Source organism: Manis javanica, chromosome 13 (genome assembly GCF_040802235.1).
Source record: "Manis javanica isolate MJ-LG chromosome 13, MJ_LKY, whole genome shotgun sequence".
Lineage (NCBI taxonomy): Eukaryota > Metazoa > Chordata > Mammalia > Pholidota > Manidae > Manis > Manis javanica.
Genome location: NC_133168.1, coordinates 91,525,897 through 91,544,166, shown reverse-complemented (window position 1 = coordinate 91,544,166; position 18,270 = coordinate 91,525,897). Strand labels below are relative to the sequence as shown.

The window sequence follows — 18,270 nt, the reverse complement described above, 5'->3', positions numbered from 1 at the left end:
AGTAGGTGGCCTCCCGCCGTGACACCAACTGCTGCCTGGGTGCCATCAGTCACCGAGTCATAGCCACAACGGTCCAGGAAGAGCTGGGGCCCGTCCTTACCATGGCCAGCCTTTCCCAGGATGGACACAGAGATGGCGCAGTGCTGCATGGGACCACCGCACCCTGGGTGCCCAGCGGAGGCATCCGAGGCTGCAGGGGTGATCGGCCGTCGCAGGGTCCCGGGACATGCTCCCAGCGGAGCCCCTGTGCAACTCGCTCCCCTCATCCCTGAGAAATAGCCTCCCCAGGCGCAGTGTGCTCTGGGTGTTGTGTCTGAGGTTTATGGGGACTGGGGGTTGGGGTCATCCCTGTGCCGAATGTAATAAATGCTGAACGGATTGCCACCACACGGCTCTTTCTTCTCAAAGCTCTGCCCCTCCTGCGGACATCGTGTGCCCCAGCCCACCCCACCCCCAGCCCTCAAACTCTATGACGAAGGGGTCCCTGACCTACGCAGGTTTTCCTCCATCCTCTGTCCTCCCCCTGTAAGGTGCTCAGGAAGAGCGGGGCGCTCCAAGCCTCAGGGCGGCACACCTTGGCAGGACTGGGGAGGGCTGTTCAAACAGAAACTGGACCTTCCTTCCTGACCCCTATAGGTTATGATCAGACACCAAAATCTACTCAATAGATGCCCCGGGGTGTCTCTTCACGTCTTGAACACCACTGCAGATGTCGTAACCCAAGTAGGTCAGGTCCCACGGCTGCAGGGCGCCAGTCTAGCACTGTCCCATTTAATGACACACAGCTGCCCCACACATTCCAAGAAATTCCTTTCCAAAAAATGTTGAACTTGGTCTCAAAGCACCTCCAAGATGTGCACTCCTTTCATTGGGGGCCTTTCTCTGAGCCCAATTTCTCCATGCTTCACACCTCAGAGCACCCACCAAAGCTCCCAGGTCCCCAGTCTTCCTCCATGGTGCCCCTCAGCCAGCCATCGCCAGGCCAGGCTGGTGTGAGGCCCCTGGTATCCCGCTCCTGGCTCCTGGCTGAGCGGCCTGACGTCTGTGACAAAAGGCTGGGGAGGCTGAGCGGAGGCACTGGGCTCTGATTCCCCCCATAACGCTCCCCCAGGGCTCTCAGGATGTGTTCTCCCTCCCAGGATGGGAGGCCTGGTCTGCAGGGGAGCTGCAGGATCAGCACAAACACCCCCTTGGGGGGCTCCAGGCTGGAGACAGTCTCCAGGTCTTATGCTGCAGGTGAAGACCCAGACTGGGGACTGGGGAAGCGGAAGTGGGCCCTACTGACAGCCTCAGGTGACCAGGAGACAGGAGGTAAAATTGGGACACCCAGGCCACCCTCCTCCTCCTGGCCCTGCCCACAGCACCCTCAGAGCCATCTGCCTGCACTGTGGTCCCAGGGATGACCTCAGGCTCCCCAGCCACATAGGGAGGGAGGTTTGGGCAGAAGGAGGGCAGATGGGCCTCTGGCAGGGCAGTGGCCCAGGTCAGACCTGTCTTCCTGCACGGCCCACCAGCCTCAACCCTAGAGAGATGAACTTCTGGGCCCAGAAACAAAGCAGTAGGCCTGGGACTGCTGGGTGGTCACTGCAGCCAGCAGTCCATCCTGCCCCAGTGTGTGCAGGTGCCCAGAGCATGCCACGCCCTGGACTGCTGCTGCTGGAACACCAGGCTCACATGGCTGTGTGGCCACCCTGACTGTGGGCTGCAATGCACCTGCCCCACCCGATGTGTGCTGTGGAGACGGCAAGGCCCTCTGGCACCAGGTGCGCGACTCTGTGCCCAGGCACAGGGCTCTGGGGACTCCCCGTCTTCGGGCTCCTCAGAGAAGCTAATGCTGGATTTCTTGTTCACGGAGTCGAATAACGAACTTAGGAAACACTAAAGGTAGGAGAGCAAGTGCGAGGCTTTTATTTAGAGATGAAGCAGGCAGGCAGAGCTCCTGGCTTGCACCTGCCCGGAGGGCTCAAGACAGCCCTGGGTTTCTGCGTCGTCTAGGGGATTTACAGGTGGTTGAGAGACAAAGGGTAGGGATGCAGACCGGCTAAATGGCCCCCAAATGCTTATTTTTGAAGAGACAGTTAATTTCTTATCAGTCTTCCAGATTATTTTGCAGAGTTAACACAAGAAATTTACTGCTCTGATTCTTTCCCAGAACAGCAGCTTCTTGGTTTGCGAGCATATCAATCAAGACTGCCTGTCCTGCTCCCAAGGTAGCTGAGTCATTGTCCGCTATGTTAAGATACCCATTTTTTGACTTCTTGGGTTTTAAAATGCAATCTTATCTTGAAGATGGAATCTTTTATGTTTTTACTATGTTGTTTGTGACTGGGATCACTTGCCATTATTACTTGCCTAGGATGCAAATTGTTTGATTAGGGCTAGAGGAAGAAAAGCAGCATCTGGGTAAAGTTAAAGAAAATAAGCTGGGCCTTTTAGCAGGCTAAAGTAAATTTTACAATAGTGTCATTTAACTGACACAATGAAGACAAGGGCTATGCTGAGGTATTTTCCTATCTGGGGGATATTCAAACATTTCAGGCCAAGTTACACCTGGGCTTTTAGTTTTCATCAATCTCACAGAAGAATGCTTATATCACTTTAGAGAATTAATGTGACTGACTTTGCTTAATTGTTTCATATGGAGTTTCAGTAGGGGTTTTATTCCGGAGCCCCCCCCTACTCGGTCTGCACCCACAGTCCCTGTGTCACTACCACTGAGGCTCCGTGGCTTCCCTCCCCAGCTGCTGCCATTCTCTCCTTGTTCTTCCTCCAGGCTTCCCTTCTGCACTCTCCAAGCTCTGTGTTCCCAATGCTTGGGGCACCCCTCTCCCCCTGCCCTCCCAGCCGTCTCCTTTCCCCATCCCTCCCGGGGCCTGGGACTCCTGTTAGGAGGGCGTTGTGTCTTTTCCTCGGTTCTTGTCCCTGCTGCAACCAAGAATTGAAGGGCAGGAACACAGTAGTGTGGGCTACCTCAGAGAGAGAGGCACACTGAAAGGTTGCCGGTTCCCCCTTTTAAGGATTTTTCAGGAATGTGACAAAGGGCTAGGGGTGTGGACTTGTTAAGTGGTCTCAAGATGTTTTTCTTTGATGAGACATGAAGTTTCTTATCAGTCCTCTGGGTAATTCTGCAAAATTAGCTTAACACAAGAAATGCACTGCTCGGATGCATGTGGGATGCATGTGGGAGCATATCAATTAAGACTGCCTTCCTTACCTCTAAGGTGGGCTGAGTTATTGTATGTTCGCTAAAGAGTATGTTAAGTGTGGATAAAATGGAAGTTCCTGTGGCCAGGATTCTCACCTGGGCCTCGTCAGCTAGCTCACTACACGTGTTTGGGCAATATGTTGCTATTGACTCTATAGAAAGAGCTTCCACCCAGTGCTCTGGGTGACACGGTGACACAGCTGCGAGGCTGCAGGAGAGCAGAGCAGAGGCTGGAGTGGTGGCAGCACTGAGGTCAGAGCCCCAGAGGATGTCTGTGTGGGATGGCTGTGTAGGCAGAGTCCCAGAGGACTTGCTGCATGCAGACTCGCTCTGAATGGATGGGATGTTAGTGATTGAAAGTTGGGTATAACCCCTTCACCCCAAGAACATTTTACTGTCATTTCTTTGGTCACATTGAATCCATAGTGAACTTTGCCCAGGGCTGAAACCCACTGGCAGGACATTAAAAATCTTACTTCTTAACTTCCTGGGTTTTAAAATGCAATCTTAGCTTTAAGATAGAATCTTTCTTGTCTTTACTATGCTGTTGTTTATGGCTGGGCTAGCTTGCTAAGTGAACTGTCCAGTTCGCAAATTACTTGATTACGGGATGAAGGAGGAAAAACAGCATATAGGTTTAAAGTTAGAAAAACAACCTGGGCCTTTTAGCATGCTAAAGTAAATCTTACACACGATTACAAACAATTAGCACAATAAAAACACAGACTACTTTCCTTCACCTGGGGAATATTACTGATCTCACTGTGCATAATGCTTAACACAGAGTTCTGACAGGGGCTTTCCTTGCACGTAGTCACACTGCTCTGACTGTAATTACCCTGCCTTGCTTTTTCCAGAGGCCCCCACCCTCACCCTATTAGGTCTAAGCCCAGGGTCCCTGTCTCAAGCTGAGCCTGGGCAGCGACGCAGCCATGGGAGGAGGAGACGTTGCTCAGAGATGGTGAAGATTCAGGCCTCTGCAGAGTCGGGGGGGCGGTGAGGATCTGCGCCTCACCTCTGTTGGCCCCCAAGTTCTCTCCTGATGGTCCCTCTGTGACTGTGCCTGTCTTAGGTTGTTCCTCCCTTGAGGAATCTTACCCGTCTCTGGCTAGCCAGCCATCCTCCCGGGCCAATCAGGGCGAAGTGAGGCATGTGGGTGAGAGGCGGCGTCGGTTTTCTGTCTCCTTGGCTGTTTATGCCTCCGTGCCCAGTACCTGCTTTAGGGATCCCTTGCCAGCCGGCACGGTCCCAGCTCAGGTAATGGCTCAGGTAATTTTGAGGCCATTTTTTATAACGTAAGATATTTCTTCCAGAACAACACAGTAGTGAAGCTTCAGAAAAAATTTGGTTTGAGAAGGAAGGAGAAAGATAACAGAACCAGCAAACAGGAAGAAAGATGAAAAGATTGGAAAAACCTCAGCTCAAAACGCTGGGCATAGCTGGGAACTCTCCCCCTTCTCTCTTTTACTGAAGTTGTAGGTGATGTTGGGTGCCGAGGGACGCAGACTTGTGCGGGGTGGTTTTCACCCTCATTTTGGGAGCTGACCGCTGTATGATGACGTTTGACCAGCTGTGTGGGGAGCCAGCGAGGACCTGTAACAGACACGCCCTCGCTCCCAGATAAGCACCACTGCTGGCATCTAGTTTTTTACCAGTTTAAGAATAAGAAACCATAAATGACAAAAGACTTGCAATTTACAATGGTTAAAGAGCTGAGGAAAACTTACAATAAGACAGTGGATATAAGGATATTTGGAAAAGCTGTAATGTCAAACACTGAATAAAGTTTAGCATTATTCCTTTGACAGTGCTTTCCAGGTAATTACAGATGAGATAAATGTAAGCCAAATTAGCCAAATTTTCCCTAATGAGGAGAAAAAATTCCTCTGGCATGTTCCAGGACGCCTCTGGAAAATAACAAGAGTTACTTAGAGGTAAGAGCACCGTTCTGAATTTGGTGTTGGTGAGACAAGGGACCGTGGGTTTAGGCAGAGTAGGGTGAGGGCCTCCGGAGAAAAAGCAGAGCAAGATCATTACAGTCAGAACAATGTAACAATGTGCGAAGAAGTCCCTAGCGAAACTCTGTGATAAGCGTTACGCAGTCAGTCACACTAACTCTCCAGGGTGAAGATACCAGAGTAGAATATAGACATTCTTCCGTGAAATCAGTTCAAGCTCAAAAGGCCAGGAGCAACTCGGCCTGGAACGTCTGCGTGTTCTGCAGATGAAGAAGAGTCTCTCAGCATAAGCAGGGACTTCTCTGTATCAGTTAGATCATGACACTAAAATTTACCTTAGCTTGCAAAAAGGCCCAGCTTATTTGTAACTGTACCTATATGCTGTGTTTCGTTCTCTGATCCTAACCAAGTAATCCGCAACCTGAGCAAAAGATTCATTTAGTAAACAAGCCAGGGTATAAATATCTCAAAAAGTTAAGAAGTAAGATTCTTAACACTTTAGCAAACAGGGAACGACCCAGCCCTCTTTGCAGGCAGGGCACGTGGTCTTAATTGACATGCTCCCACAGGGACACTGCTATCCTGAGAAAGAATCACAGCAGCAAATTTCTTCTGTTACTCATCAAAAATGAGCATTCTGGGACCACTCAACAAGTCTGCACCCCTAGCCCTTTACCCCCATTCCTGAAAATCCGAAAATCCTCAACTGCGCATACATCCCCTAGACAACGAGCCAACCACGAACTCTCAGGTCCCCTGCTGGCGTGAGCTAGGAGCTCTGTCCAATCACTTTAACTCTAAATTAAAGCCTCTAACCTTGCTCTCCTACCTTGAGTGTTTGCGAAGTTCATTCTTCAGCTCAGTGAACAAGAACCTGGGCACCAAAGGCACCATGAAAAGGCAGGGACTCGTCCTCCCTACCCCGGCAGACTGGTCAAAAATTAGATACAGAGCAAAGAAAACTGAGTATGATCACAGTGCTTTCTTAGTATGCGGAACTAACAACCGCAGGAGGTTCACACTCCCGTGAAAAGCCTGCCAACTGAATCACACCCAGTAAAATAATGAATACCCTCTGTGTGTTCCAGTTGTACTCTTCCTGTCTTCCTCCACCTCTAGTGGAAAGAGCCAAAGCATGTATTTCCCTATCAGAGGAAACAAAGCAGGAAATTCCACCTAAACTGGAGAATTTAAATCCCCAGGCAGAGCCAAGCAGGATGTCAAAGGTCACACCCCACATTTGGCCAAACAAAAATACTGTTACTCTATTTGTAGCCCAAATGAGTAACTGTAAAATCCAACAGCTACAAGCTGATGGAAGGTGGAAGGGGCATAAAATCCCAGTGTTTAAGCCGACACAGGCACGCGGTCCTAGTGCCATTCCAGTTCGTCTGCACATAAACATGCTCTAATACGTCACTACGCTCCTGTCAGCGGCCCGGCGATGTAACTGGCGCAGCTCAGCTGGCTGCTAACTCGCTTCAGGCCAGAGTAACAGAATAGCAGCCCATAGGAACAGGGACACCTCACCGGGAGAGGGGACCTTTGGTGCAAAAGGCAGATCACAGACGTCAAAGTTTGCTTCATAAAATTCAATGTCATTTTTTAAAGTGAGTCCCTGAAAGTCCCAGCAAGCCACCCAGAAACAAGCTTAGTAAGGGCCCATGACCCAGGGGGGTGGGCGGTGGGGGGTGGTGTCCCCATTTCCAATCCCAGCGTGCATTTACACAGTTAAGGGGCACAAAGAACTCAGGGAAGGAACCTGCGGGTGCATTTCCTTAGATTCTGAAATGCTGTCACACTTCATTTTTTCTCTCAGATTTCATTACTCCTCCTCCCAGACCTCTAGGAATACTTATTTGAAACACAAATGGGGGCGGGCAGTGTGAACGAGGTCTAACTTGGGGCTCTGAATGGCCAATTGCACAAGAAGCAACCTCAGCTATGGCTGGCCTAAGGACCAAAGCCATCAAGGGCTTGTCTTTGTTTAAAGTATCTCCATAATTTTATCACAAAAGAAGTAAGTAGGATTTTTGGATGAATACAGTCAGCATCTGACAGAACCCAAGAACATGTCCTCTATTCAGGGGAATCACATGGCACAATAACCATACACCTCAGATTTTTTCCTTAGAACTACAACTTAGAAAGCATGCAAGCTAATGGCAATGAATTCTGAAGCTGACTGACTTCCAACAGGTTTAAGTGGAAAAAAGCATTTAGCGTTAAGGCGGCATCATCCGTATCAATGCAACATTTTCTCCATTTTACTTTCTATTTCCCCTATCCTCCACTGTTAGCTCAAAATAAACCAGTCACGCTAAGGAATGCATGGCACAAATTTTAATATTCATACTAATTAAGTAGCTTGAAGCTCAACTAAGATGAAGAGATGAAGACTATTTACTTCAGAGCTAGATGCCACTGTGAAAAATTCAGACGAGAAAGATCATGAGAGGGGGCAGTCTCTAAAACGGAGGTGACAGGTGGTGCGGGAACCAGTGCTCTAACAGGAGACACCCCCCAACAAACACTACAGTGCGGGCACGGGAATTCTCACGGCTTGTGGTAACCATTTTTTAAAGCTTTTGTTTTTAATAATCCAAATTCTGCTTTATTTTTATTTATTTTGTTAAACTATGTTCTCAGTATAACTAACTATAAAAGGTATCAAAATGACATGCACAGAAATAGAAAGCACCTTAAAGGAACATTCCAGGAACACTGGAATGTCATCCACAAGACCACGACAAAGCAGTGTGGTCCCAGCTGGGGAGGGTCCACTCAGAGACAAGAGAGGCTGTAAGTCACACCAAAACATGCCTAATTACTGGACTTTTTAACCCTAATACATGTCCTTAGCATTAAGTTTTTTCATTGCCCCAAATACCTCAGACAAGAACAAAAACAGCAATAAAAACCTTTGGTGACGTCTTCTACAACGTAAAGCCATGAAATACCGTATTTAAAATCAGCGCTATGCCATAACCTGAAAGCCTGCGTGTCAACAAACATACATATAATAAATATAAATTCAGGCCCCGCATAATTGATTGTTTCCTGAATTCTAAAGGATTCAAGAAACCATTTCAGGGGGAAGCCTAGTAAACATAATGTTCTTCATGTAATTGTAGATTAATGATAACAAAATAAAAATAAATGGAAGGGAGGGAGGAAGGGAGGAAGAGCATCAGAGTTAATACCATTACCTTTGTGGTGAGACAGAGCTAAATTTAACATAGAGCTCCATTTACTGTTATAAGGCCACAGATTAACTGGTGAATAGCCTTAGTTTCTTCACTTCTAAAATAGGGAAGGATAACAGAGCCAACTTCATAGTATACAATTTAACATAATTAGCACAATTCCCATTGCACAACAAATAGGCAATAAGTATCAGCATGTATCTATTATAAGTGCTTCCTATCAAGCATGAACTCAGGAAGGTAAGTTTTCCATGGAGATTATAGGACCAACCTAAGATAGGCTGGTGAAGACCAGACTCTATTCAATACCCTGGAGATGTTACTTTTACAAAGGCAATGTGCTATAAACAATGTTTTCCCTTCTATTTATTTTTCCAGTCAGCTCACACAATACACTTCCTGTTACTGAGAGCCACCAGCAGGGAAGCTCACTGTAATTAAAAGATCGATCTTCTGGAAACAATGCTTAATAACAGGCACAAAAAAGTGTGAGTAATTCTGCATTTTCAAACACTGTCCTCAAGTTAATTTAACCTGAGCTCTTTGTGAACCACCTAGGAAGCCTAGAATCAGTATCTACAGGCTGAAATCAATGGACCACAGAGAAGAGGAGACAAATTCCAATTGGCCACTTCCTTGAGATCAGGGGAGCCTTGTGAAAAAAAAAGCAGGTGAACACACATTTCATATGCTCCAGATGATAACAGTTCAGATTTGCAATGGCAATATTTGTATTTTGTGTGTTCTCTAAAGGAAAAAATCTAACTTTATGCATATATATATATATATTTGTGTGTGCTGCAGGTATACTGGGAAAAACACTTGGTATATTGAAAAGACAAAAAATAAAAGTGGTTCTGAGCAAAAAAAAAAACAAAAAAAAACTCAGCAAAATATTGGCACACCAAATTCAAAAATACATCAAAAATATCATCCATCATGAACAAGTAGAACTTATTCCAGGGAAGAAAGGATGGTACAGTATTAGAAAATCCATCAACATCATCCACCACATCAACAAAAGTGAGGACAAAAACCACATGATGACATCCACAGATGCTGAAAAAAACATTTGACAAAATTCAACATCCACTCATGGTAAAAACTCTCAACAAAATGAGTATACAGGGCAAGTACCTCAACATAATAAAGGCCATATATGACAAGCCCACAGCCAACATCATACTTAACAGCAAGAAGCTGAAACCTTTTCCTCTGAGATCGGGAACAAGACAGGGATGCCCACTCTCCCCACTGTTATTCAACATAGTACTGGAGGTCCTAGCCATGGAAATCAGACAAAACAAAGAAATACAAGGCATCCAGATTGGTAAAGAACAAGTCAAACCGTCACTATTTGCAGATGACATGATAGTGTACATAGAAAAACCCTAAAAACCCCACTCCAAAACTACTAGAACTGATATCTGAATTCAGCAGAGTTGCAGGATACACAATTAATACACAGAAACCTGTTGCTTTCCTAGACAGTAACGATGAAGTAGCAGAAAGAGAAATCAGGAAAACAATTCCATTCACAATTGCATCAACAAGAATAAAAATACTTGGGAATAAACCTAACCAAGGAACTGAAAGACCTACCATACCCTGAAAACTACAAGATACTCTTTACAGAAATTAAAGAGGACACTAGCAAATGGAAACTCATCCATGCTCCTGGCTAGGAGGAATTAGTATTATCAACATGCCCATCCTGCCTAAAGCAATCTACAGAATCAACGCAATCCCCATCAAAATACCGACAGCATTCTTCAACGAACCAGACATATTTTTGTGAGATAAAAAGTACAGCATTTCATCAGGAGTAAGAGCGAAGCATAGATCTCCTACCTTGTGGTGCTGAGCATCGGGGTCCGTGGCACTGACGAAGTTAGAGGCACACATCGAGCGAGTAAAGGAAGTAAACAGCACCCTTGCCTCACCCAGAGGCTGGGGCGGCTCAGAGAAGCAGGCTGGAAGTCAGGCAGACAGAAAGAGAGACACTCCTCGTGGATACCCAGTCGGGCTGTCGGGGTCTGATTCCAGACACGCAGGCCTTTGAGAAGCCGTTGAAGCGCAGCCTCAGCCTAGACTCTCGCAGGTGCCCATGGCCTTCCTCAGTCCCTCGCATCCAAGGAGATGCCTCTGAAGGGGAATCCTGGCCTCCACTCAGGTGACTTTCCCGGCTCCCAAGGGAGACGGGGGATCCACTGAGGGAGATGCAGGGGAACCTGTCACTCGAGACTTTGAGATCGGCAGCCAGGCTAGTCCCATTTAAGTGGCTGACGAGCGCCCGATGTTGTGTGCCATAGATGGCTTCCTTCTATAAGGACAGTGAAAGAAAAGGCAGGCTCGGATGCCTATACTCACCTCGGAAGTTATCCCGGACGAGCCCCCAAAAATGATGCAGCTTCTCACACCACAAGGGTATGAAACTAGAAGTAATTTATGCAAATAAAACGAAAAGCCCACCACCGCATGGAGGCTTAACAACATGCTCCTAAATAACCAAAGGATCAATGACCGAATAAAAACAGAGATCCAGCAATATATGGAGACAAATGACAGCAATAACTGAACAACGCAAAATCCGTGGGACAGAGAAAAGGCGGTGCTAAGAGGGAAGTACACTGCAATACAGGCCTACCTCAGGAAAGAAGAACAATCCCATATGAACAGTCTAAACTCACAACTACCACAACTAGAAAAAGAAGAACAAATGAGGCCCAAAGTCAGCAGTAGGAGGAACATAATAAAGATTGGAGCAGAAATAAATATAACCGAGAAGAATGAAACAATACAAAGAATCGATGAAAGCAGGAGCTGATTTTTCGAGAAAATATACAAAATGGATAAACCCCTAGCTGGACTGATCAAGAAAAAAAGAGAGCCTGCACACATAAACAGAATCAGAAATGAAAAAGGAAAAATCACTACAGAAACCACAGAAATACAAAGAATTATGAGAGAATACCATGAAAAATTATATGCTAACACACTGAATAACCTACAAGAAATGGACAACTTTCTAGTAAAATGCAACCAGGCTAGTTCCATTTAAGTGGCTCACGGGCATCCGATGTTGTGTGCCACCGACGGCTTCTATAAAGACAGTGAAAGAAAAGGCAGGCTTTGATGCTGATAATTCACCTCCCACATTATCCCGTACGAGCCACCCAAAATGATGCTGGGGTTTTTCTTGTCTGCGGACGGGAAGAATGAACTTAGAGAACACCCAAGCCAACATAGGAGAGGCTTTTAGTGAGAGATACAGTGACAGGACAGATCTCCTGGCTCGCGGCGCCAGCAGGGGTCAAGAGAGCCCACAGTTGTGCGTTGCCTAGGGATTTTATAGGCAGTTGAGGATTTGGGGGGACCCTATAAAGGCTTAATGGTGTGGACTTGTTAAGGGGTCCCTGAATATTTAAAATCAACTTAACACACGAAATTTAGTGCTCTGGTTTCTCCCTGGGATACCGGCATCTCGGTCGGGGAGCATATCATTCAAGGTCGCCCGCCCAGTTCGCAAGGTGGGCTGAGTTATTGTCTATCTGCTAAAGAATAAGTTAAGAATCTTACTACTTCTTCACCCTGATGCGGAGAGGTAAATCCCAGATATCATAGTAGCTCCTCTCCTGACAGTAAATTAACTGCAACCAACAGAACCATCCAGATTTAACAAGTCATAACTCCAAGTTCTAGGCAGAGCATCAAAACTGAGACTGGATTAAAGACGGCAGTGTGAGAAGTGAGACAGAGACCCCCTCCAAAACCACATATAATACGAAAATATAATTAACACAACTAGTCCTGAAAGAGCACCAGGAAACAAGGCTGCAGCAGACTGCATATACCTGGAGAAAGCAGTGGATCTCACGGAACAGGACACCAGCACCACTCCCCCGGAGACCCGGGACATCCCTCCACTCGGTGAGCAGCTCCAGAGAGGAGAGGTTCTGGGCACCAGAGGGCGCCACATACAAACATATAACGTCAAAGGAACCTGGTTCAAAGCAAAATCTCAGCACCAGAGAAAGGACTTGAGACTGAATTAATAAATCTTCCTGAAAGAGATTTCAAAATAAAAGCTATAAACATGCTCATGGAGGTACAGAAAAATATTAAAGAACTCAGGAAAGAATTTAGGAAGGAGATCTAATCACTGAAGAGCACAATGTAGGGTATTAAAAGCAGATTAGATTCGGTGGAGGAGACGACAAATGAAAACAGAAACTAGGGAAGAGGAATACAAACAAGATGAGGCACAGAGAGAAAAAAGAATCTCTAGGAATGAAAGAATACTGAGAGAACTGCGTGACCAATCCAAACGGAACAATATTTGTATTACAGGAGTGCCAGAAGAAGGAGAGAGAGAGAAAGGGATAGAAAGTGTCTTTGAGGAAGTCATTGCTGAACACTTCCCCAATATGGGGAAGGAGAGAGTCTCTCAGGCCATGGAGGTGCACAGATCTGCAAACACAGGGAAAACCCATCAGGCTATCATCAGACTTCTCAGCAGAAACCTTACAGGCCAGAAGAGAATGGCATGATATATTTAATGCAAAGAAAGAGAAGGGCCTTGACCCAAGAATACTGTATCCAGCATGACTATCATTTAAATTTGAAGGAGGGATTAAACAATTCCCAGACAGGCAAAAGTTGAGGAAATTTGCCTCCCACAAACCACCTCTACAGGATATTTTAAAGGGATTGCTCTAGATGGAAGCACTCCTAAGGCTAAATAGGTGTCACCAGAGAAAATAAAATCACAGCAAAGAAAGCAAACCAACCAAATACTAACTAAAGGCAAAAAAATAAAATCAACAATCCACAAAAGCAGTCAAAGGAAACACAAAGGAGTACAGAATAGAACACCTACCATATAAAGAATGGAGGAAGAATAAGAAGGGAGAGAAATAAAGAATCATCAGACTGTGTTTATAATAGCCTAATACGAGAGTTAAGTTAGACAGTCAGATAGTTAAGAAGCTACCCTTGAACCTTCGGTAACCAAGAATCGAAAGCCTGGAATGGCAATAAGCACGTATCTTTTGATAATCACCCTAATTGTAAATGGACTGAATGCACCAACCAGAAGACACAGAGTAACAGAATGGATAAAACAGCAAGACCCATCTTGCTTACAAGAGACTCACCTCAAACCCAAAGACATGCACAGACTAAAAGGAAAGGGATGGAAAAAGATACTTCATGCAAACAACAGGGAGAAAAAAGCAGGTGTTGCAGTACTACTATCTGACAAAATAGACTTCAAAAAAAGAAAGTCACAAGAGATAAAGAAGGACATTACATAAGATAAAGGGGTCAATCCAACAAGAGGATATAACCATTATAAATATCTATGCACCCAACACAGGAGCACCTACATATGTGAGACAAATACTAACAGAATTCAAAGGGGAAATAGAATGTAATGCATTCATTTTAGGAGACTTCAACACTCCACTCACTCCAAAGAACAGATCAACCAGACAGAAAATAAGTAAGGAGACAGAGGCATTGAACAACACATTAGAACAGCTGGACCTTAGACATCTACAGAACTCTCCACTCAAAAGCAGCAGGATACACATTCTTCTCAAGTGCACACGGAACAATTTCAAGAATAGATCATATACTAGGCCACAAAAAGAGCCTCAGAAAATTTGACAAGACTGAAATTGTACCAACCAGCTTCTCAGACCACAAGGGTATGAAACTAGAAATAAATTACACAAAGACGACGAAATGGCCTACAATCACATGGAGGCTTAACAACATGCTCCTAAATAACCAATGGATCAATGACCAAATAAAAACAGAGATCAAGCAATATATGGAAACAAATAACAACAATAATTCAACAAGGCAAAATCTGTGGGACTCAGCGAAGGCGGTGGTAAGAAGGAAGCATATTGCACCACAGGCCTACCTCAGGGAAGAACAACAATCCCATATGAACACTCTAAACTCACGATTAACCAAACTAGAAAAAGAAGAACAAATGAGGCCCAAAGTCAGGAGAAGGAGGGACATAATAATGATTAGAGCAGAAATAAATAAAATAGAGAAGAATAAAACAATAGAGAGAATGAAAGCAGGAGCTGGTTCTTCGAGAAAATAAATAAAATAGTAAACCCCTAGCCAGACTTACCAAGAAAAAAAGAGTCTACACACATGAACACTTCTAATTCTTAAAGCGCGGCCTCCGGCGGCCTCTCCCGCTCCGCCCCGCCGCGGGTCCCGCCTGACCCTCTGCTCGCCCGGCCCTCGCCCTCGAGGCCGCCGCCGAAAACCTCCACACGCGGCAAGACGCCCGCCGGCCTCCCCGCCTGCGCGGCCCCGGCCCGGGCGGCGGCGGCAGGTCGGCGGAGCGGCCCCGAGCCGGGCCCAGCGAGGACCCAGCACCCGCGTCAGTCGCTTCACGGCCCCGCGGGCCCCGCGCCGCCCGCCGAGCCCTCGCACGAGCGCCCCCTCACCGGCTCCACCGCGCCCACAGGCGGAGGCAGGGGTCCCCGCGGCCACGTACCTTCTGGCCCACACAGCCGTCGCTGTCGCCTTCACCCCTGAAGCGGGGCCCTCTCTGGACGCTCCGCCGCCAGGTCCGCGGTGGCGGGAGCCTCTTCCCGGCCGGGCTCTCGGAGGCCTTGGCGAAGCGGCGAGTGCGGCGCCGGGGGCCCAGCGGGCAAGGTCGGTGCCGTCGGCGCCTCCGCTCCGGGAGGAAGGCGAAGCTGAGCACAGCGCGGGTCCACCATCTGGGCTACCCCGGGCTCGCTGCGCGTACGAGACGGAGGGACGGAGGGCCGGAGGCGCCCGGAGAAGGACGGCGGACCGGACCACGGACGGAGCCGCGGGAGCACCTCCTCCTGGCGGCACTCGCGAACCTACTGATTCTCCAATACGGCGACTGCGGCGCCTGCAGCTACTACGCAGCCGCCGGAGGTACGTTTTCTGCGCGCGCCCCCAATGGGTACCTGCTCCGCGGAGCCGCTCCCTCATTGGCCTAGAATGCCGTCAGTCGTGGGAGGCCCTGAGCCTGATGTGCCACGCTCATTCGCCGCGGCGGCCTTATAATGGGGGCGGGCCTGCGCGGGACGCTGCACGCTCATTGGCCGCGAGGGCTGTCCGACCGGGACTTTGATTTTGTTCAATGTACTTTCTAATTTTTCTTGAGATGACCCACGTGTTATTTTTATTTACTTATTTATTGATTGTGGTGTCATTAATACACAATCACATGGGCAACAACGTGGTTACTAGATTCTCCCCATTATCAAGTCTCCCCACACACCCCATTACAGTCACTGTCCATCAGCGTAGTAAGATGCTAGAGTCATTACTTGTCTTCTCTGTATTTACTGCCTTTCTCGTGTCCCCCCGCTACATTATGTATGCTAATCGTAATGCCCCTTTTCCCCCTTATCCCTCCCTTCCTTCCCACCCACCTCCACAGTCCCTTTCCGTTTGGTAACTGTCAGTCCATTCTTGTGTTCTTTGAGTCTGCTGCCTTTTTGTTCCTTTAGAAAGATATGTAGAAAATCTCCAGTCACTTGAAAATAAAGTAACTTAATGACACGTGAGTTATTTACAATAGCCAAGAAATGGAAGCAACCTAAGTGTCCCTCAGTAGATGAATGGATAAAGAAGAGATGGTGCATATACACAATGGAATATTATTCAGCCATAGGAAGAAAACGAATCCTATCATTTGCAACAACATGGACGGGAGCTAGAGGGTATTATGCTCAGGGAAATAAGCCAGGAGGAGAAAGGCAACTACCAAAAAATGATTTCACTCATCTGTGGAGCATAAGAACAAAGCAAAAACTGAAGGAACAAAACAACGGACTCACAGAACCCAAGAATGGACTGACAATTACCAAAGGGAAAGGGACTGGGGAGTGTGGGTGGGAAGGGAGAAGGGGAATGAGGGGCATCGGGATCAGCACACAAAACGCAGGGTGGGCGCGGGGAGGGCGGTACAACACGGAGACGACCTATAGTGACTCTGCAGCGAGCATCTCACTACGCTGATGGACAGTGACTGTAATGGGGTTTGTGGGGAGGCTTGATAATGGGGGGAATCTAGTAACCACATTGTTGCTCATGTGATTGTGTATTAATGACACCACAATCAATCAATCAATCAATAAAAATAACACGTGGGTCATCTCATGAAAAATTAGAAAGTACTTGGGGGAGAGGCCGCCGGAGGCACCGCCTCCAGGATTAACAACTGTTTCCTGAGGCTCCTGTCGTCCTTGTCTTTTGGGATTACCGGTTCCGTTTCCTTGCTGGTCATTGGTCTGTTCAGATTTTCTGTTTCTTCCTGGGTCACCCTTGGAAGGTTGCATTTTCCCAGAAAGTTGACCATTTCTTCTAGGTTGTCCTGTTTGTTACTATATAATTTTTCATAGTATTCTCTAATCTTCATATTTCAGTGGTGTCAGTAGTGATTTTTGCTTTCTCATTTCTGATTCTGTTCATGTGCGTAGACTCTTTTTTCTTGATAAGTCTGGCTAGGGGGTTATCTATTTTGTTTATTTTCTCAAAGAACTAGCTCCTGCTTTCATTGATTCTGTTGTTTTATTCTTCTCAATTTTATTTACTTTTGCTCTAATCTTTATTATGTCCCTCCTTCTCCTGACTTTAGGCCTCATTTGTTCTTCTTTTTCTAGTTTACTTAATTGTGAATTTAGACTGTTCATACGGAATTGTTGTTCTTTCCTTAGGTAGACCTGTGTTGAGTATACTTCCCTCTTAGCACCGCCTTTGCTGTGTCCCACAGATTTTGCATTGTTGAATTATTGTTGTGATTTGTTTCCATATATTGCTTGATCTCTTTTTATTTGGTCATTGATCCATTGGTTATTTAGGAGCATGTTGTTAAGCCTCCATGTGAGTGTAGGCTTTTTTGTCATCTTTGTGTAATTTATTTCTAGTTTCATACCCCTGTTATCTGAGATGTTCGTTGGTATAATTTCAATGTTTTTGAATTTACTGAGGCTCTTTTTGTGCCCTAGAATATGATCTATTTTTGAAAATGTTCCATGTGCACTTGAGAAGAATGTGTATCCTCCTTTTGAGTGAAGAGTTCTGTAGATGTCTGTAATGTCCATCTGTTCCAATGTGTTGTTCAATGCCTCTGTCTCCTTACTTATTTTCTCTCTGGTGCATCTGTTCTTTGGAGTGAGTGGAGTGTTGAAGTCTCCTAAAGGAATGCATTGCATTCTATTTCCCCTTTTAATTCTGTTTCTATTTGTTTCACTTATGTAGGTGCTCCTGTGTTGGGGGAAGAGATATTTATAATGCTTATATCCTGTTGTTGGATTGACCCTTTTATCATTATGTCATGTCCTTCTTTGCCTCTTGTGACTTTGTTTTTAAGTCTATTTTGTCCAATATAAGTACTGCAACCCCTGCTTTTTCTCCATTAGTTGCGTGAAATATCTTTTTCCATCCCTTCACTTTTAGTCTGTGTATGTGCTTGGGTTTGAAGTGGGTCTCTTGTAGGCAGCATCTGGATAGGTCTCTTTTTTTTTAGCCATTCAGTGAGTCTATGTCTTTTGATTAGTGCATTCAGACCATTTACATTTAGGGTGATTATCTATAGGTATGTACTTATTCCTATTGCAGGCTTTAGATTCATGGTTACCAAAGGTTAAAGGGTCCCTTCCCTACTATCTAAGAAGCTAATTTAACTCACTTAAGTATGCTATTACAAACACAATCTAAAGGTTGTTTTTTTTCCCTCCTCATTACTTATGTATTAGGTATCATATTCTGTACTCTTTGTCTATCCATTGTTCTTACCTCTGGTGACAGCTATTTAACCTTAGGAACACTTCCATCTATAGCAGTCCCTGCAAAATACACTGTAGAGATGGTTGGTGGGAGCTAA

At 46.2% G+C, this 18,270-nt stretch overlaps 1 long non-coding RNA gene across 1 annotated transcript in view; it reads right to left on the bottom strand.

Annotated features, from left to right (window-relative positions):
* The window catches only part of LOC140845638 (uncharacterized), a 79,683-nt gene extending 64,380 nt beyond the window's left edge, over nt 1-15,303 (bottom strand). The window contains exon 1 of the long non-coding RNA XR_012124491.1: nt 14,899-15,303. This is a non-coding gene — a long non-coding RNA (uncharacterized lncRNA). The remainder of the gene's footprint in view (nt 1-14,898) is intronic.
* Between the last annotated feature and the right edge of the window lie 2,967 nt (nt 15,304-18,270).